This window comes from Chrysochloris asiatica, unplaced genomic scaffold, assembly GCF_000296735.1.
Source record: "Chrysochloris asiatica unplaced genomic scaffold, ChrAsi1.0 scaffold00351, whole genome shotgun sequence".
NCBI classification, from domain to species: domain Eukaryota; kingdom Metazoa; phylum Chordata; class Mammalia; order Afrosoricida; family Chrysochloridae; genus Chrysochloris; species Chrysochloris asiatica.
Window position 1 is genome coordinate 2380706 of NW_006408869.1, and position 22245 is coordinate 2402950.

Here is a 22245-nt window from a genome sequence, read left to right on the forward strand (position 1 = left end):
AAATCTGCTGCATAAGAAAGACCTTTTTAAAGTGTTGAAGAGCAAAGATGTCAGCTTGAGGACTAAGGTGCGCCTGACCCAAGCTTTGGTATTTCCAATAACCTCATACGCATGTGAAAGCTGGACAGTGAATAAGGAAGACCATAGAAGAATCGATGCTTTTGAGTTATGGTGTTGGAGGAGAATATTGAAAGTACCATGGGCTTCCCATAGAACCAACAGATCTGTGTTTGAAGAAGTACAGCCAGAGTGTTCGTTGGAGGCCAGGATGACCAAACTTCGTCTCTCATACTTCAGACATATTGTCAGGGGCAACCAGTTGCTGGAGAGCGATATCATGTTTTGTAAGGTGGAGGGTCCGAAAAAAAGAGGAAGACCCCCAGCGAGATGGATTGGCAAAGTGGCAGCATCAATGGGCTCAAGCGTGGCAATAATTGTGAGGTTGGCCCAGGACTGGGCAGTGTTTCGTTCTGTTGTGCATAGGGTCTCTAGGCGTTAGTGCCGACTTGATGACACCTAACAACAACAGTTCCACTAGTTACTTGCTCTAAATCCTTTTATTATATTGTTTCTACTGACTGTTGTTAGGTACTGTTGAGGAATAACTGACACATAGGAACCCTATGCACAACAGAAGGAAACACTGTCTGGTTCTGTGCCAATCTCACAATTGATGTTATGCTTGAGATCATTGCTGCTGCCACTGTGCCGTTTCATTTCGTTGGGGTGGGGTCCTCCTCTTTTTCTGTGACCCTCCACTTTCCCAAACATGATATCCTTCTCAAGGACTTATTCCTCCTGATATTATATCCAAAGTATGAGAGATGAATTTTGGTCATCTAGACTTCCAAGGAGCCGTCTGGTTGTACTTCTTCCAACACAGACTTGTTCACTGTTTACGCAGTCCATGGTACTTTCAATATTCTCTTCAACACTCTACCTCAATGTATCAATTATTCTGTGGTCTTCCTTATTCACTGTCCAACTTTCACATGTATATGAGGTTTTTGAAATACCATGGCTTGAGTCAGGCGCACCTTAGTCCTCAAAATGACATCTTTGTTCTTCAGCACTTTAAAGTGGTCTTGTGCAGCAGATTTGCCTAACGCAATGCATAGTTTGATTTCTTAACTGCTGCTTCCATGAGTGATGATGGATAATCCAAGCAAAATGAAGTCTTTCATAACTTCAATCTTTTCTCCATTTAACTTCATGATATTTCTTGGTTCAGTGGTGAGGATTTTTGTTTTCTTTATATTGAAATGCAACCCATAATGAAGTCTGTGGTCTTTTATATTTATCAGTAAGTATTTAAAAACCTCTTTGCTTTCATCAAGTAAGGTTTTATCATCTGCATATTTCAGGTTGTTAATGAGTTTTCCTCCAGTAATGATAACTCATTCTTCCTCATATAACCCAGCCTTTTGAATTTTCTGTTCAGTATACACATTGAAGTAGTGTGGTAAAAGAATACAACCCTTGCACTCACCTTTCATAATTTTAAACCATTCAGTGTCCCCTTGCTCTGTTCAAACAATTGCCTCATATTCTGTGTACATATTCTGCATGAACATAGTTAAGTGTTCCAGAATACTCATTCTCCACAATGTTGTTCATAGCAAATAATGATCCACACAATCAGAAGCTTTGCATAGTCAATGCAGCACAGATAAACATCCCTCTGGTATTCTCTGCTTTCATCCAAGATCCATCTGATATCATAAATGATATTCCTTGTTCCAAGTTCTCTTCTGAATCTGGTTAGACCCTCAGGCAGTTCTTTGTCAGTATAATTTACAGTCATTTAAAATTTACCTTTATCAAAATTTTACTTTCATACCATATTAATGATATTGCTAGAAGATTTCTGCATTTTATTGGGTCAACTCTATTTGGAATGGGCAGAAATATGTATTCTTCCACTAAGTTGGCTAGGTAGGTGAGTGAGTGCTTGCAGGGTTTCATAAGTTTTTTGAATTATTTCGATTTGTTTTTGTTGTTAGGTGCCATCGAGTTATTACAGACTCTTAGTAACCCTATGCACAACACAATGAAACACTGCCTGGTCCTGTACAATTGTTGCTATGTTTGAGAGTTTTGTTGCTGCTACTGTGCCAATATATCTCATTGTGTGTCTTCCTATTTTTCTCTGACACCCAACTTTAACAAACAAGATATAATTCTCCAGGGACTGGTCCCTCCTGATAATATATCCGAATATGAGAGATAAAGTCTAGCCTTCCTGGCTTCCATGGAGCACTCTGACTGTTCCTCCTCCAGCGCAGATTGATTTGTTCTTTTGGTAGTCCATGGTATTTTTAATATTCTCTTCCAACACCATAACTTAAATGCATCAATTCTTCTACAGTCTTTCTTATTTACTGTCCAACTTTCACATGCATATGAAGGTATTGAAAATACCATGGCATGAGTTTCGCACTTTTCAGTCGTCAAGCTGACATTTTTTATCTTGAACATTTTAAGGACATCTAGTCCATCTGATGTACTCACTGCCTTGTTGAGGCTGGACCCTGGCAGGTTTCCTGACTGGTACATTCATGATTGTTCCATGCAAAATGAAGTATTTGACAACGTCTAGCTTTTCTCCATTTATATGGATGTTGTCTATTGGTTCAGTGGTGAGGATTTTTGTTTTCTTTACATTGAAGTGAAACCCATACTGAAGGCTGTAGTCTTTGATTTTCATATTGAAGTAAGTATTTTAAGTCCTTCTCGCTTTCAACAAGCAGGTTTATATTGTCTGAATAGTGTAGGTGTTAATGAGTAATTCTCCAATCCTGATGCCACATTTTTCTTCATATAATCCAACTTCCCAAATTATTTGTTCAGTATATAGACTGAATAAATATGGTAAAAAATACGACCCTGTCATGCACTTTTCCTAATTTTAAACCACTCGATGTTTCCTTGTTCTGTTTGAAAAACTGCCTCTTGGTCTATGTATAGTCTCCTCATGAGCACAATTAAGTGTTCCAGAATACTCATTCTCTACAATATTGTTCATATCCATTCTTCTTCAGTTTGCCATTCCACACCACTAAAAAGCCTTTTCATAGTTAACAAAGAACTGGTAAACATCTTTCTGGTATTCTCTGCTTTCAACCAAGATCCATCTGATGTCAGCAATGATCAGCCTCATTCTATGTCCTCTTCTGAATCTGGCTTGAACCTCAGGATGTCAATATATGATTGCAGCCATTTTTAAATTATGTTTAGAAAAATTTCACTTGCGTGAAATATTAATGATACTGTTCAATGATTTCTGCATTCTGTTGGGTCATCTTTCTTTGTGATGGGAACAAATATGGATCTATTCCAGTTAGTTGGCCAAGCAGCAGTCTTCCAGATTTCTTGGAATACATAAACGCTTCCAATGCTGCATCAGTTTGTTGAAAGATTTCAATTTTTATTCCATCAATTTCTGGTGCCTTGTTCTTTGTCAAGGCCTTCAATTCACCTTGGACTTCTTTCTTCATTATCATTGACTCTTGATAATTTGCTACCTCTTCAACTTGTTGAACATTGACCATTTCTTTTTGGTACAATAACTCTGTGTATTCCTTTCCTATTCCTTCGATGCTTTATGCGTCATTCAATGTTTTGACCATAGAATCTTTCAATGCTTAACTTTGAGACTTGAATTTTTCTTCAGTTCTCTAAGTTTAATAAATGCTATGTGTGTTGTTCCATTTTGGTTTTCTAAGTCTAGGTCTTTGCACATTTCATTATAATATTTGACTTTGTTCTTCTGGAGCTGCCTTTCACAGTTTTCTATTCAGCTCCATTGCCTTCTCATTTCCACATTGTATAGCGTCCCTATGCTGGGAATTAAGAGTCTCTTCTCACATCCATTTTGGCCTTTTTCTTCTTTCTTGTCTTCTTAATGTCTTTTTGCTTTCTTCCTGTTCTTGATGTCATCCCACAACTCTTCTGGGCTTCAATCTTTAGTGTTTTAATGCATCAAATATGCTTTCCAGATGATCTCTAAGTATAGGTAGGATAAGTTCAAGTTCATATTTTGCCTCTCTTGTGCACTTTTTTTTTTTTTTTTTTTTCATTTTCTTCAGCCTCAACTGGAACTTACATATGAACAGTTGTCAGTCTGTTCCACAGTCAACCACTGGCTTTGGTTTGGCTGAAGATATGGAGATTTCCAAAGTCTCTTTCTACAGATATAGTCAATTTGATTTCTGTGTATTTCATATGGTGAGGTTTGTGTGCATAGTCATCTATTATGATGTTTTTAAAAAAGGTATATACAATGAAGAAGTCATCAGTCTTGCAAAATTCTATCATGTCATCTCCAGCATCTTTTCTATCACTATTTTACAACTCCTTATTCTTCTTTGTTTTTTCCAAAATCCTATATTCCAATGACCAGTAATGATTAATACATCTTGATTGCATTTTCAATCAATTTCATACTGTACAAATTGCTAGAATTCTTCAATTTGATCATCACTGACTTAGTGGCTTGTGTGTTAATTTGACTAATAGTGGTATTGTCTGATCTTCCTTGTTGTTGTTGTTAGTTGCCATCGAGTTGGTACTGACTCATAGCGACATTATGCACAACAGAACAAAACACTGCCTGATCCTGGGCCAACCTCACTACTGTTGCCACACTTCAGTCCATTGATACTGCCACTTGGCCAATCCATCTTGCTGGGGGTCTTCCTCTTTTTTTCTGACCCTCCACCTTACTAAATATGATATCCTTCACCAGTGACTTGTCCTTCCTGACAATATGTCTGAAGTCTGAGAGATGAAGTTTGGCCGTCCTGGCCTCTAAAGAGCACTCTGGCTGCACTTCTTCCAACACAGATTTGTTTGTTCTTTTGGCAGCCCATGATATTTTCAATCTTTTCTTCCAACACCATAATTCAAAAGCATCAATTCTTCTATGTTCTTCCTTTTTCACTGTTCAGCTTTTGCATGAATATGAGGTTATTGAAAATACCATGGCTTGGGTCAGGCGCACTTTAGTCTTCAAGTTGACATCTTTACTCTTTAACACTTTAAAAAGGTCTTGTGCAGCAGATTTGCCTAATGCAATATGTCATTTGATTTCTTGACTACTGCTTCCATGAGTATTGATAGTTTATCCAAGAAGAATGAAGTCCCTGACAACTTCTATCTTTTCTCTGTTGATAAGAATGTTGTTTATTGGTCCAATGGTGAGGATTCTGTTTTCTTTACATTGAGATGAAATCCATATCGAAGGCTGTACTCTTTGATTTTCATCAGTAAATATTTTAAGACTTCTTCAATTTCAGCAAGCAAGGTTATATCATCTGCATATCACAGGTTGTTAATGAGTCTTCCTCCAATCCTGATGCCACGTCTTTCTTCATATAACTCAACTTCTTAGATGATTTCCTCAGCATACAGGTTGAATCAGTATGGTGAAAGAATACAACTCTGTCGCTCACCTTTCTAAATTTTAAACCATTCCATGTTTCCATGTTCTGTTCAAACAACTGCCTCTTGGTCCATGTACAGATTCCTCATGAGTACAATTAAGTGTTCCGCAATACTAATACTTCACAATGTTGTCCATAGCTTGTCATGATCCACACAATCAAAAGCCTTTGCATAATCAATAAAGTACAGGTAAACATCTTTCTGGTATTCTCTGCTTTCAGCCAAGATCCATCGGACATCAGCAATGATATCCCTCTTCCCATGGCCTCTTCTGAATTAGGCTTGAAACTCTGGAAGTTCTCTGTAAATGCATGCTTACAGCCATTTCTGTATTACTTTTAGTAAAACTTTACTCGTATTAGATATCAAAGATATTTTCTTATGATTTCCACAATCCATTGGTTCACCTCTCTTTGGAATGGGCACAAATATGGATATCTTCCAATCACTTGGCCAGATAGTTGTCTTCCAAATTTCTTGGCAGAGATGAGTAAGTGCCTCCAGTGCCACCTCACTTTCTTGAAAGATTTCAATTTTTATTCCATCAATTCCTGGTGCCTTGTTCTTTGCCAATTTCTTCAATGCACCTTGGATTCCCTCCTCCATTATCACTTGCTCTTGATCATATGCTACCTCTTGAAACAGTTGAACATTAACCATTTCCTTTTGGTACAGTGACTCTGTGTGTTCCTTTATTTTCTTTTGATGATTTCTGCATCATTCAATAATTTTCCCAGAGACTCCTTCAATAATGAAAGTCGAGGCTTGAATTTTTTTCTTTAGTTCCCTCAGCTTGAGAAATGTTAAGTGTGTTCTTCATTTTTGGTTTTCTGACTCCAGATCTTTGCACACTTTGTTTTAATATTTGGCTTTATCTTCTTGACCTGATCTTTGAAATTTTCTCTTTAGCTCTTGGACCTCCTCATTTCTTCCATTTTCTTTAGTATCTTTATGCTGGAAGGCAAGTTTCAGTGTCTCTTCTGACATCCATTTAGATGTTTTTTCCTTCTCAATGGCTATTTGATTTCTTCCTATATGATGTTCTTGATGTCATCCCACACTCTTCTGGTCTTCAGTCTTTTGTGTTTAATGTATCAAATCTGTCCCTCAAATGATCTCTAAATTCAGGAGGGATATATTCAAGGTCGTATTTTGGTTCTCTTGGAATTGTTTTCATTTTCTTCAGCTTCAGTTTGAATTTGCATAGGAGCAGTTGATGATCTGTTACACAATCTGCCCTTGGCCTTGTTTTGACTGATGATATGGAGATTTTCCACTGTGTCTTTCCACAGATGTATTCAATTTGATTTCTTTGTGTTCCATCTGGTGAGGTCCATGTGTATAGTCATCTCTTAGGCAGTCTAAAGAAAGTATTTGAAATGAACAAATCAATGATTTTGCAGAATTCCATCATGTGATCTACAGCATCAATTCTATCACCAAGGTCACTTTTTCAAACCTCTGATCTTTCCTCCTTGCTCCCAACCTTTACATTCCAATCACCGATAATGATCAATACATCTTGATTACATGTTTGATGAATTTTAGGTTGAAGATGTTGGTAGAAGTCTTCTATTTCATCCTCAATGGCTTTAGTGGTTGGTGTGTAAATTTGAAGAATAGTGGTATTAACTGGTCTTCCCTGTAGGCACATGGATATTATCCTATCATAGACAACGTTGTACTTCATGACTGATCTGGATATGCTCTTTTTGATGATGAATGCAACATCATTCCTCTTCAATTTGTCATTTCTGGCATAATAATAAACGTGGTTGTCAGATTAAAAATGGCCAATACCAGTCCATTTCAGTTCACTAATGCTTAAGATATCAATGTTTATGTGGTCCATTTCATTTTTGACAATTCCTAATTTTCCTAGATTCATACTTCATACATTCCATGTTCTGATTATTAATGGATGTTTACAGCAGTTTCTCTTCATTTTGAGTTGTGCCCAATCAGTAAATGAAGGTGTCATGGGCTTTTCTCCCATGGACTTTACTCCATTTGCATCATTAAGGACAACTCTACTTTGCGGTGACAGCTCTTCCTCCGTTGCATTTTGAGTGCCTTCCAACCTGAGGGGCTCATTTTGTGGCTATATATCTGACAGTGTTTGTCTGCTATTCATAATGTTTTCAGTGACTAAATATTCAGAAGTAGTTCATCACTCTTTCTTCCTAGCCTGTCTTCGTCTGGAAGCTCATCTGAAACCTGTCCACCATGGGTTACCCTGCTGGTTTTTAAAATACCGGTGGCACAGCTTTCAGTATCACAGCAACTCACAAGCCACCACAGTATGACAAACTGACCACAATTTTCCTTGTATGTGTATGGATATTATCTTACCACAGACATTGCTCTAATTCAAGACAGATCTTGAAATTTTTTTTTTTTTTTTTGATCATGAATGTGATGTCATTACTCACCTATTTGGTATTCCCGGTATAGTAAACCATGTGATTGTGAGATTCTAAATGTCAATCCTAGTTCATATCATTTCACTGATGTCTAGTACATCAGTGTTTTTGCATTCTATTTAATTTTCACAACTTCCAATTTTCCTAGACTCATACTTTGTACATTTCTTGTTCTGGTTATTAATTAATGTTTATAACTGTTTCTATTCATTTTGAGTTGTGTTCCAAAAGCAAATGAAGGTCCTGAAGACTTTACTTCATTTGTGTCATTGTGGTCAACTCTAATATGTGGAGACAACTCTTTCTCAGTCTTGTTTTGAGTGTCTTCCATCTAGAAGGGCTCATCTTCAGGCAGCATATCTGATAATTTTCTGGTTCTATTCATCATGTTCAGTATTCATTATCTTGTGCTATCTGATAGTCTTCCACTGATATTCATAAGGTTTTAAGTGACTAAATATTCAGAATTTTTGCATCTCTCCTTCTTACTATTCTGTCTTCGAATGTAAGCCCAGCTGAAAAGTGTTCACCATGGTTGACCCTGCTGGTGTTTATAATAGCAACAGCATAGCTTCATACAACACACAACCCACCACAGTACAACAAACTTATAGACATGGCTGGTGGTCTTACTGACTAGAAACATCTATAATTTGGGGTTATAGTATGAGACTTTTTTTCTATTCTTTTTATTAAAATATTTTCTTGTCAAGGTAAAAAATGCAAAATGCGTGAGCAAAAGTTTTATATGTTGTTGTTAGGTGCCATTGAATATGTTCTGATTCATAGTCACTCATTGAAAAGCAGAATAAAACACTACCTGGTCCTGCACTATCCTCACAATTGTTATGTTGATCCCATTGTTGCTAACATTGTGCCAATCTATCTTGTTGTGGGTCTTCCTCATTATCATTGAACCTCTATTTTACCAAATAAGTTGCCCTTTCTAGGAACTAATCCTTCCAATTAACATGTTCCAAGTATGAGACATGAACTGTATTCATCCTCATTTCCAGGAAGCATTCTGACTGTATTTCTTCTAACACAGATTTATTTGTTCTTCTGGAAGTCAATGGTATATTAAATATTGATTGCCAATTCTATTATTTAAATATATTAATTCCTCTTAAGTTTTCCATATACATTGCCCAACTTTCATTCATTGCCTATGAGGCAAGTGAATATACCATGGCTTGGGTCAGGGACACCTAGGTCCTCAGAGTGAGATCTTTGCTCTTCAACACCTTAAAGAGTTATGCTATAGTAGATTTACCTAATGGAATACATAATTTCATTTATTTACTGCTCTTCCCATGAGTGTTGATGGTGAATTCAAACAAAATGAAGACTTTGGTAACTTCAATCTTCTCTCCATTTACCATGATGTTATCATTTATTGATCCAGTTGGGAGAATATTTGTTTTCTTTACATTGAAATACAATCCATATCAAAGGCTGTAGTCTTTGACCTTCATCAGTAAGTATTTTAAATTCTCTTTGCTTCCTGCAAACAAGGTTACTTCATCTGCATAGTGCAGGCTGTTAATGAGTCTTCCTCCAATCCTGATGCAATATTCGTCTTCACAAAGGTCAGCTTTTCGAATTATTTGTTAAGCATACAGATTGAATAAGTATGGTAAAATGATACAACCCTAGCATAAATTTTCCTAATTTTAAACCATTCAGTATCCCCGTTTTTTGTTTGAACTATGTGCATATTCCTCATGAGCACAATTAAGTATTCTTGAATGCCCAAATTTTATATTGAAAATAGCTTTTGCTTAACATGTGAGGAAGTTATTGCGGTATTAAAGTTCATCTCTAGCTAGAGAAAAATGTTTCTGGAATAAGTTATTATTATAATTCTTATTTGTATTTTGTTAAAACATTTTAATTCATTTTATAGTTTAGCAAAACATTTTAACTAATAAAGATAGATTGTACAGGATACATCTCTTTATGAAGAGTTTTGTTGTTTTTGTTGTTGAGTGCCATTAATTAATTCTGACTTATAGCGACCTATAAGTAACACTAAAAGTGTTACTAAGGACTGGCTGACTGGTTTGAACTACCCATCATGTGGTTAGCAGTCCAGTACTTATGTTAAAGCAACAACAAAAAGGTAGGCCAATTTCTATGAGGTGTGTTGATATTGTTGGTGATAGTTATGTGCAGTGAAGGTGGTTCAGACTCAGCAACCTTGAATAGGGTTTCTGAGCCTGTAAATCTATAACTCTTTTTTTTCTCTTTTTTTTTAGATTAAACCCAATGTTAGGAATGAATTGTTAATTATTAGAATTGTGAGAAATGTCAATACTGACAAATGCTCAAGAAATCCAATCTGTACTAACTGTAGCAAATGAGGTTTTCTTCATTAGATTTTGCAGAATCAGATGCCTAACCCAGTAGACATGGGCAGACATGCCACATGGCTAGCCTGCAAATACAGTTTTATTCCCTTGTCTTAAAAAAAGCCCCTTTTCCAGTTCCACAATTGAGACTAAATGGCACCTATGGTCTTAATGACTGTATTCTTATTTAAATTTCCTAGTCCTAGAACAGATTCTGTATCCACTTCTCCAAATATCTCCTGCTTACATATCCCTGGGTGTGAATCAACAACCTAGGTCTGCTCTAGCAATCTCATGGCCTCTTTATTCTTGAAGATGAGCCATCTTGAGTATTTCTCACAGAATGAAAGAGGGTTTATTATAAATTTGATTTGTTTTTGTTGTTGTTTGTCTTCATAGATGTTGAAATATATTGGTCACTTAAATTCATAGATGGAAATAAGATAGTTACTCTAGTAATATCATTTAACTCTTTTGATTACTTAAAAAATATAGTCCAAAGTTATACATTTTCATTTTTTATTAAGTGTCTTTAAGTAATTATTTAGCTGACAAATTGGATGGGTTCTATTTCAGTTTTTGGAAAATAGACCATTGAAAATCACTAGGTTTTCAAATTTCTTCTTATGATAATATTTTCATTGGTTCCTCTTGTGTTACCTTAAAGGTTTGTAATCAGTTAAGACCAGTCACCACTATAAATTTAATAATGCTGTTGTTAAGCGTCATCCAGTAAGTTCTGACTCATAATGACCCTGCATGAGTTTTCTGAGGCGCAGTTGTGGGGTTTCATCCCACAACCTTTCAATTCAAACCAACCTTACAGTTCAGTGCATTATCCCACAGCACCACACTAGGACTCCATAGGTTAAGGATAGGTAAGATATTTTAACATGTCAATTTAGTAAGATTTACTAGAGGATGGTAGGAAATTGGAAGGTGAAGTTCTGTCAGGTTCGAACTCAGACAGATCAGTTATAGAAAAGATTTAATAAAAAGATAAACTTATTTGAACTGGAAATTAATTTCCCTTAACTATCTTTGCTTTATATCCTTAACTGACTTCATGAGCACCCAGACCCAGGTGATAGACCACTGATCTAAGGAACAATTATGTACTGACTAGGCAAACAGAATCACAAGTGTTTTCTTGGCCTCCCCTTCCAGAGTTCCATTTCTAAACTACTTTCTAATTAGAAATAATTGAGGCTCAACTGAGAACTTAAAATAAAAAAAAAAAAAAAAAATAGAAGCCTTTGAAAGCAGCTGCTATATAATATTTTTTTAAAAAAATCTTATCTGAAACTTGCTAAGGCTGTTTTTTTCTCTCTCTCTCTCTTCTTCTTTTATTTTTTTATTTTTTTATCAAGGCTTGATATTCTCTTGGGGCATAGTGTCTTTGTGTACAGAACAGTTTCTTATTTTAATTTCCTACATAATTTAAAACTTGATGAATTGATTTCATTAGCACATTAAATCTGCATAGCACTTACATTGCCCATTTCTCTTAACACAAACTAAAGTAAAAAAATATCCTCTGTTGTTGTTTGAGATTTCATTTGGGTAAATTGGGTTCTGACTGATTGCCTGCTCTTCATTACCTCATCAAAAGTTGCATTGATTAAGATGAAAGCAGCTACACTTCGTACATCTTCTCAACATCTTATTTGAAACTTATTTAAAACTTTTATTCGTTTTAGAAATTGTGTATTATACATACTTGGGAATAGTTTCCAAAAATTGTTTAAGCCTAAAATGTAGTCACTAGATATTGATTTTCACCTGCCCACAACAAAAGACATATCTGTTCTTGCTGATATGTGCTATTGAGTCAGTTTATACTAAAAAAAATCCTAGTTAGGGTTTCAGAGGAGCAGCTACTGGATTTGAACAGAAAAATCATAGATCGTAGACATTATATAAAATGTCTATATATAAAATAAAGTGACTCATAATGACAGATCCAGAAATCATACATTTGCATCCAAATTCATTGTGCTTCACTGAACTATATAATTTACTGTCATATTAATATCTCATAGAGGAATGTGGGAAATTCAGAATATTATTTCGTTATACTGACAAGAACTAACATGCATCCATGCAGGTTACTTGCCAATACTGAACTTATGCAAATTTTTTTTTTAACTATTCAACTTTTATATAAAATATGTATGTGTTCACTTATCTTACCTTTCAATTTTTTTAATAGTCATGAGTGTGTCATTGTCTTATGAAAAGGGAAAAAAGTATTTATTTATTCAAAAGGCTACATCAGCACAGACCATAATATCACAGAAATATTTTATTCTTTATGTGCAACCATATCTCATTTGCATACTGAGTACCCCTTGAAGTTAAGGGGTGTCTCATGTGTTTAAGGAGTCCTGGGGGTTCTGTGGTTAATGCAGTAGACTGCAACATCAATTTGAACCACAAGATCAGTGTTTCAAACTCACCTGTTGCTCCTTGGAAACTCTATGCAGGTTTACTATGAGTCAGAACTGAGTCAATGGCCCTTAACAACAACAACAACATGTATTTAAGGACTCTGGATAAGTAAAAAATTGAGCTGATTATTCATTTTGACCCATATTCTCCCTATGTTTCTAGAAGAAACCTGAACCAATACCACAATACTTATAGCACTGAAGTACAACCAGAGCAAGAAATTGATCATATGCATGCTCAATTACTAAACCTACATCTTACTAGAATAGAGTCATGTGTCACATTCTTAAAAGTGCATCGCACACCGAGTAAAATTCTAAATTTATTCCAGAAAACTTGAATTCTATCATCTAAAAGTAGTAATTGAATATACATATTGTCTCTTAGTTTTACTTATGCCAAGCACATTATTTACATCACTTGTCTTCAATTATGTAGATAGCCATGAAAGGTCAGAGTGTTTTTTTGGTGCTGACCTTGAGAAAAGATAATTAACTTAAAAGTAAATCTGGTCTTTGTTGTTGGTAAGTGTTACCAGGTTAGTTCCAGCTCATTCAAACACTGTATATGGTTTCCTGAGGAGTGACTGGTGAGTTTGAACCACTGACCATGTGGTTAGCAGGCCAGAGCTTATCCTACAGCACCATACCAGGAATTCTTAATTTGGTCTGGAAGTTGTATATTGTAGAACCTCACTTTTAAGATAAAATCAAGTAAAGGATTGATACTATTGACAATAAAAAATATGGTTTGTACTACCAATATTATTATAAAATCTAAACCAAATCCATTGTCACTGACTCAATTCTGACTGAGAGAGAACCTATTATGAAGAGTAGAATTGCCTTATAGGGTTTTCAAGGCTGTGATCTTTATAGAAGCAGACAGTGACATCATTCTTCTGCACAGAAGCTGGTGATTAAAACCACCAACCTTTTGGTAAGTATCCAAGTGCTTAATCACTGCACCATCAGTACTCATTAACGTTATTAAAACCTAAAAACCCTGTTGTCTACACTTCTTTGTTATCATGAATTTGTAGTAATCTGAAGATTAAATACGTATTTATAGCTTGTAAAATGAAGAGAATATTTCAGAGTTGTTCTTCAGACCTTGAAGTAAGAAACTGGTTTCTCAAATAGAGGTGAAAAATAAATAAATAAATAAATAAACATGTCTTGTAGGAGGAGAGAATCATTCTATAAAGATTAGAATAATCCCTTCTGCAGCATAAATTTTGCTATTAATGATTCTGAAGGAAAAAAAAAAAGGTTCAGAGAATAACATGGTTCATATCATCAAGGAAGAAATACTGTGAGTATATAATTACATTTGAACAGACTTATCTTACTTTTTCCAAAGTAAAGGGTATTATTCCTTGGCAAAGAGTCTAAATAAAGATGCATTATAAAGTATCTACTAATTGTCTAATAGACAAGAAAGAGTCCTGGTGTGGTGTTGTAGGACAATGCACTGGACCAAAAGGTCAGTTTGAACTGCAAGGTTGGCAGTTCAAATCCAACAGCTGCTCCTCAGAGAACCCTATACAAGGTCAGAATCTACTTAATGGCACTTAGCTGCAACAAAAATAATAGACATGAAACTATTTTTAGTAAGTATTTATTAAAACATAGGCTGTAATCTTAAATATTCATACAATTACCATATTTATACAATTGATGACTTCCTTGAAGTACCATTGACATTAATGACATAAATGGAGTAAAGCTTTCAGAATATTAATTTGCTGATGGGTTGTAACTCAAAATAAGAAGAAACAACCATTAATAATAAGAACATGTAATGCATGAAGTATGAATCTAGGAAAATTCAAAGTTGTTAAAAATGGAATGAAATGCATAAGCATTGCTATCCTACACATAAGTGAACTGAAATAGACTGGTACTGGACATTTTGAATGGATGATCATGTGGTTTAATATGTCGGGAATGACTAATGGAAGAGGAATGGTATCACATTCATCATAGAAAATAACGTTTCAAGATCTGTCTTGAAGTACATTGCTGTCATTGATAGGATGATATTTAGAAGCGCATAGGAAGACCAGAACATACCCTTATTATTCAAATTTATACAACAATCACTAAAGACAATGATAATGAAATTGAATAATTCTAGCATCTCTATTCTGAAATTGAAAAAAAATACAATTAAGATGCATTGATAATTAATTGGAATGTGAAGATTGTAAACAAGAAGAAGGATCAGTAGTTGGAAAAAAATGAAGCTGGAGATCCCATGAAACAAATTTGTAAGACCAATGACATCAATTACAAATATCATTCTAAACAACTTAAAACATGACTATAAACATGCACCACACCAGAGGAAACAGACAGGAAACAAATTGACTATGTCTTTGCAAAGAGATGGTGGAGAAGCTCAGTAATATCAGTAAAAACCAGATTCGGGGCATAGTGTGGAACAGACCACAAATTGCTCACATGCAAGTTCTGACTACAGTTTAACAAAATTAAAACAAGTCTATAAGAGCCAAAATGTGACCTTCAATATTTTCCACCTGAGTTTAGAGATCATCTGAAAAGCAGATTTTAAGCAGTTGTTGTTTTTGTTACTAGGTGCCATTGAGTAGGTACCGACCCATAGCGACCTATGCACAGCAGAACGAAACACTGCCCAATCCTAAGCCAACTTCACTACTGTTGCCATGCTTGAATCCATCGATGATGCCACTTGGCCAATTCATCTTGTTGGGGGTCTTCCTCTTTTTCTATGACCCTCCACCTTACCAAACATGATATGCTTCTCCAGTGACTGGTCCCTCTTGACAATATGTCCCAAGTATGAGAGATGAAGTTTGGCCATCCTGGCCTCCAAGGCGAACTCTGACTGGACTTCTTGCAACACAGATCTGTTGGTTCTTTTGACAGCCCATGGCATTTTCAATATTCTCCTCCAACACCATAACTCAAAGGCATCAATTCTTCTATGTTCTTCCTTATTCACTGTCCAGCTTTCACATGAAAATGAAGTTATTGAAAATACCATGGCTTAGATCAGGCACAACTTAGTCCTCAAGCTGACATCTTTGCTCTTCAACACTTTAAAAAGGTCTTTTGCAACAGATTGGCTTAATGCAATTTGTCATCTGATTTCTTGACTGCTGTTGTTGATCCAAGAAGAATGAAGTCCTTGACAACTTCGATCTTTTGTCCATTGATAAAGAATGTTGTTTATTGGTCCAGTGGTGAGAATTTTTGTTTTCTTTACATTGAGATGTAATCCATAAAGAAGGCTGTACTCTTTGATTTTCATCAGTAAATGTTTTAAGTCCTCTTCACTTTCAGCAAGCAAGGTTATCATCTGCATACCGCAGGTTGTTAATGAGTCTTCCTCTAATCCTGATGCCATGTTTTTCTTCATAGAACCCAGCTTCTCGTATTATTTGCTCAGTATACAGGTTAAATAAATATGGTGAAAGAATGCAACCTTGTCGCACACCTTTCTTAATTTAAAACCATTCAGTGTCCCCATGTTCTTTTCGAATAACTGCCTCTTGGTCCAGGTATAGATTCCTCATGAGCACAATTAAGTGGTCTGGAATGCTCATGCTTTGCAATGTTGTCCATAGCTTGTCATGATCCACAGAATCAAAAGCTTTTGTGTAGTCGACAAAGCACAGGTAAGCATCTTTCTGGTATTCTTTGCTTTCAGCCAAGATCCATCGGACATCAGCAATGATATCCTTGTTTCCACGGCCTCTTCTGAATCTGGCTTGAACCTCTATAAGTTCTCTGTCAATGTATGATTGTAGCTGTTGCTGGATTACCTTTAGCAAAACTTTATTCGCATGGGATATCCAAGAGATTGTCCGATGATTTCTGCATTCTGTTAGGTCACCTCTCTTTGGAATGGGCAAAAATACAGATCTCTTCTAATCAATCAGCCAGATAGTTGTCTTCCAAATTTCTTCACAGAGATGAGTGAGTGCCTCCTGTGCTGCCTCACTTTCTTGAAAGAGTTCAATTTTTATTCCATCAATTACTGGTGCCTTGTTCTTTGCCAATTCCTTCAATGCACATTGGACTTCCTCTTTCAGTATCATTGGCTCTTGAAACAGTTGAACATTAACCATTTCCTTGTGGTACAGTGACTCTGTGTATTTCTTCCATCTTCTCTTTATGCTTTCTGCATCATTCAATAATTTGCCCAGAGAATATTTCAATAACAAAAGTCAAGGCTTGAATTTTTTCTTCAGTTCCCCCAGCTTGAGAAATGCTGAGTGAGTTCTTCCTATTTGGTTTTCTGCCTCCAGATCTTTGCACATTTTGTTGTAACATTTGGCTTTATCTCCTCATGCTGATCTTTGAAATTTTCTGTTCAGTTCTTGAACCTCCTCATTTCTTCCATTTGCTTTAGTATCTCTACACTGGAGAGCAAGTTTCAGTGTCTCTTCTGACATCCATTTTGACCTTTTTCTTCTTTCTTGTCTTCTCAATGACTTTTTGCTTTCTTCATGTATGATGTTTTTGATGTCATCCCACAAATCTTCTCATAGGCAAGCACAATTTTGCTGAGGAATTTCAAAGACGATTTCAATGGTACATTGATAAGGAACTGCTCCAAATTTAAACTGAATTCAGAAAAGGGCATTGAACAAGGGACATCATTGAGAACATCAGATTGATCTCAACTAAAAGCAAAGAATAACAGAAAGATGTTTTCTTTTGTGACATTAACTATGGATAACCTGTGGATTGCCTGGAAAATGACAAGCTATGGATATCATTGTAAAGAATGGATATTATAGAATACTTCTTAACTGTGCTCATGAGGAACCTGTACATAGACCATGAACAGAACAAGGGAACACTGAATGGTCTAAAATCAGGAAAGGGTGAGTCAGGGTTGTATCCTTTCATCACTCATTCAATTTATATGCTGATAAAATAATCTGAGGAGCTATATTATATCAAGAAGAACATGACATCAGGATTGGATCAAGACTCATAAATGACCTCTGGTAACCAGATGGTGCAATCTTGCTTTCTGAAAGCAAAGAGGACTTAAAGTACTTGCTGATGAAGATCAAAGATCATGCTTTTGGTATGAGATAGACCTCAATGTAAACAAATCAAAGGCCTCACCTCTGGACTAATAAATATTGTTAAAAGCCATTGAGATGGTTTTAACTCATGGGGACTCTGTCTAGGGTATCTGAGGAGCACCTCATGGGTTTTAACCACAGACCTTGCTGTTTAAATTGACCTTTCAGCCCATTGCATTTTCTTGCAGGACCAATAAATAGCATTATGATGAATGGTGAAAAGATTGAAGTTCTCAAAGACTTCATTTTGCTTAGATTCACTATCAATACTCATGGAAGCAGCAGTCAAGAAATTTAATCACTTGTTGCATTAATCAAATCTGTTGTACAAGGCCTCTTTAAAGTGTTTAAGAGCAAAGATGTCATTTTGAGGACTAAGGTGTGCCTGAGTCAAATCATGGTATTTATAATCAATTCATATGCATTTTAAAGTTTGACAATGAATAAGGAAGACCATAGAAGATTTGATGCATTTAGGTTATGATGTGAGAGAATAATTTTACAAATATTATGGACTGCCAAGAATAAACAAATCTGTTTTGGAAGAAGTACAGCCAGAATGCTCATTAAAATCCAGATGGCTAGCCTTGGTCTTCCATACTTTGGACAGGTTATGCTGAGGTGCCAACATCTAGAGAAGTATATCATAGTTGGTAAAGTGGAGGATCAGTGAAAAAGAGGAAGATCCTCAACAAGATGAATTTAGACATTGAACAATAGCAATGGGCTCAAGTGTAACAACAATTGTGAGAATGGTACAGGATTAGGCAATATTTCATTTTGTTTTGCATTGGGCCACTTGAGTCAGAATCCACTCTGCAACACCTAACAATACCATCTAACTGATATAGCTATAGAGGTAGTAAGCACAACAAGATTAATGATAGAATCAAGATGAAACAAAGATGCTGGGACAGTTTGATAAACATTTTATGGTTAAAAAAGTATTAATAAATATTAGATTATATTTATGGAATTTGTGGAAAGACCATAGTTTTTCAGACAGCTGAAAACAGTTTTAAAGATATATTATTTCCATAATGTGTATTTGTTTCAATATCTAATAAAGCTGAAATTAAAATTTTGCTAATAATTTTCCTGACTAATTTTTGCAATTGTGTTACCTAATTATTAAATAATTCCAATATCTTCCAGAGGAAATTTGAATTCACACTATATGCTATTTGATGTATCTTACAACTCATATTGAAAATAGTATTTTTTCTGTGATATCAAATGCTTTCTATGTTTGGCTTCAACTTCCCCCTCTTTATCCAATATTAGAATAGGAAATGATTCATGTAGGACAACTTTACTTTTCTCCAAATAATGTATTACCAAATACATAGGAGCTCTGGTAGTGTAGTGGTTATGAATCTGGCTGCTACCCTCAAGGTCGGCAGTTCAAAACTACCTGCTGTTCTGCAGGTGAAAGAAGAAGCTTTCTGCTCCCGTAAATATTTGCAGCCTTGGAAACACTATGAGTCAGAACCAACTCCATGGTACTTAACAACAACAATACATACATATATTAAGCTAAATGATTCCAAACTTTTTGTTTCTGTGATTTTTTGCACTTGATTTGATTGCACCTAACAATGAAAACAACGTAAATGGAGGTCATTCTTTATTTTAAATAAATATGCTTATTTTGTTTTTCCTGTTGATTGTTAACTGAGTAGACTGGGAAATATAATTTGCATAACACAGTCCTGTAGTTGTATATATCAACTTCTAAACTGATTGAGTGTTTCACACGAATTATAGTGTTTGATGTTTATGAGCTGTTCAATTGGTTTTGACTCATAGCCACACTGTACAGAGTTTACAAGGAGCAAATGGCAGGTTTGAAATGACTACTTGTAATTAGCAGTACCTGCTTGTCCTAGAGCTCATACTTGACTCTAAAAGGGTATTGTAGTATATAGAAAAATGCCCTCACATAGGTGTTTATATCCTAATTCCCAGGATCTCTGAGCATATTACCTTTGCATGTCAAAAGAGAATTCGCTATTATTATATAATTAGACATTTTCATGCAGTTTTTACTCACTTTTATTATTTATTTCATTTTCTCCTTTAATCCATAGTTCCACTTTTTTTCTGTTCTATTCACTCTGAAGTCCTGATGTGGCACTGTAGGATAAGTGCTTGACTACAAGGTCTCTTTGAACCCCAAGTTCAGTGTTGCAAACATAGAAGTTGCTCCTAGGAAATTCTAAACAGGGTTGCTATGAGTAGAAACCTACTAATCGGCACTCAACAACAACATTCACTCTTTTATGATATATAGAAGACATAAATATAGTTTGTGCCAGAATTTGTGTGTCAAGTATTTAGTATAATCGGAAAAGAGCAGAGAATTTAGTGGCTAATGGTAAAGTATGTTGTTGTTGTTAGGTGCTGTTGAGTAGGTACTGACCCATAGTGACCTTATGCACAACAGAATAAAACACTGCCCAGTCATGTGTTAATGTCACAATCATTTCTACATGTGAGCCCAAAGTATAGTTTAGTATAATAAAGTGGGGATTGAAATTCCAAGGCATTGGCACCTAGGTCAAATTTTTCCAATAAATGAATGGGGAAGGTGGATAAGAATGGATAATTACAAAAAATGGAAGATTTTTATTAAGAATTCAAGTACCTTGTAATGAAAGTGAGACTGTTAGACCAAATTTTCTTATTGTTTTGTATAAAGGAATGGTGTCCCCACACTTGTTCATAGGCAAATTACTACATGATGTGACCTTGTAGAATAAGAACCTGACTTGGAACCACAAGGTCAGCAGTTCAAACCCACCAGATGCTCCTAGGAAATCCTGTTAAGAGTCACTATGATTGGAACCAATTCTGTGGCACTTAACAAAAACTATGTGAGAAATGGATATGATTATGATTACTCAGAACCTTGTATTCCAATAATCTGCCATGGCTTTTACAAATTGGATAATTATGCAGTCATAGTTTATGGATACTGATAAGGTATGTGGTTCCTTCCTGAGAATAAGCAGTCATTTTATGATTGTCGCAGCAAAGAGTTAGAATATTAGTAATGGAGAAGCATCTTTTTCAGACCACAATGCCATAAAAATAGAAATCAACAATTAGAAGACCAAGGAAATTAAGTTGAACACATGGAAATGAAATAACACCCTACTGAAAAGTGACTGGATAATAAAAGAAGTTAAACGTGAATTCACAAAGTTCCTAGAAATAAACAGGAATGAAAACACAGCATACCAAAATCTTTGGGACACAGCGAAAGCGGTTCTGAGAGGACAATTTATTGCAATAAATGCACACATACAAAAAGAAGGAACAACCAAAATTAACACATTCATAAGCATCTCCATCAATTAGAAACAGACCAAAAGAGGGAACCTATAACCATCTCAAGAAAATAAATAACAAATATAACAGCAGAAATAAATGAGATAGAAAACAGAAAAACTATAGAAAGAATCAATAGGACAGGATGCTGGTTCTTTGAAAGGATTAATAAAATTGACAAACCATTGCCAAACCTAACAAAAGAAAAGAGGGAGAAGACACAAATAACATGCATTAGAAACCACACTAGTGATGTCACAACAAAACCAAAAGAAATCAAAAGGATAATAACCAAATATGATGAAGAGTTGTACTCTAACAAATTTGAAATCTTAGAAGAGATGAATACACTTTTGGAAAAACATGACCTACATAAATTTACACAGAATGAAGTAGAAGACATGAACAGTCCCATAACAAAAGAAGAAATTTATCATGTCATCAAATAACTCCCAACCAAAAGAAGTTCAGGTTCACATGTCTTTTTGGTTAATTTCACCAAACATACAGGGAAGAGCTGTCACTAATTCTACTCAAATTATTCCAGAATACAGAAGAGCATGGAAAACTCCCTAATACATTTTATGACACAAGCATAACCCTCATACCAAAACCAGGGAAGAACATAACTAAGAAAGAAAATTATAAATCAATATCCCTCATGAAAATAGAATTCTTGACAAAATCAATATTCCTCATGAAAAATTCTCAACAAAATGCTAGCCAACAAAATCCAGCAGCACATCAAAAACATAATACATCATGACCAAGTGGGATTCATATCAGGGATGCAAGGATGGTTCAACATTAGAAATAAAACAATATAATCCACCATATAAATAAGAAAAAAGAAAAAAATCACATGATCATATATTGATGCAGAAACGTCATTTGACAAAATCCAACATCAATTCCTGATAAAAACACTCAATAAAGTAGGAAATTCCTTACCATAATTTAAAACATATATACAAAACCAACAGCCTACATTTCTCTCAATGGAGAGAAACTGAAACTTTCCCCCTGCAAGCAGAAATCATACAAGAATGCCCTTTGTCACCACTCCTACTCAATATTGTGCTGGAATTCGTAGCCAGGGCTATATGGCAAGATAGGTAAATTAAAGGCATCCAAATTGGCAAAGAGGAAGTAA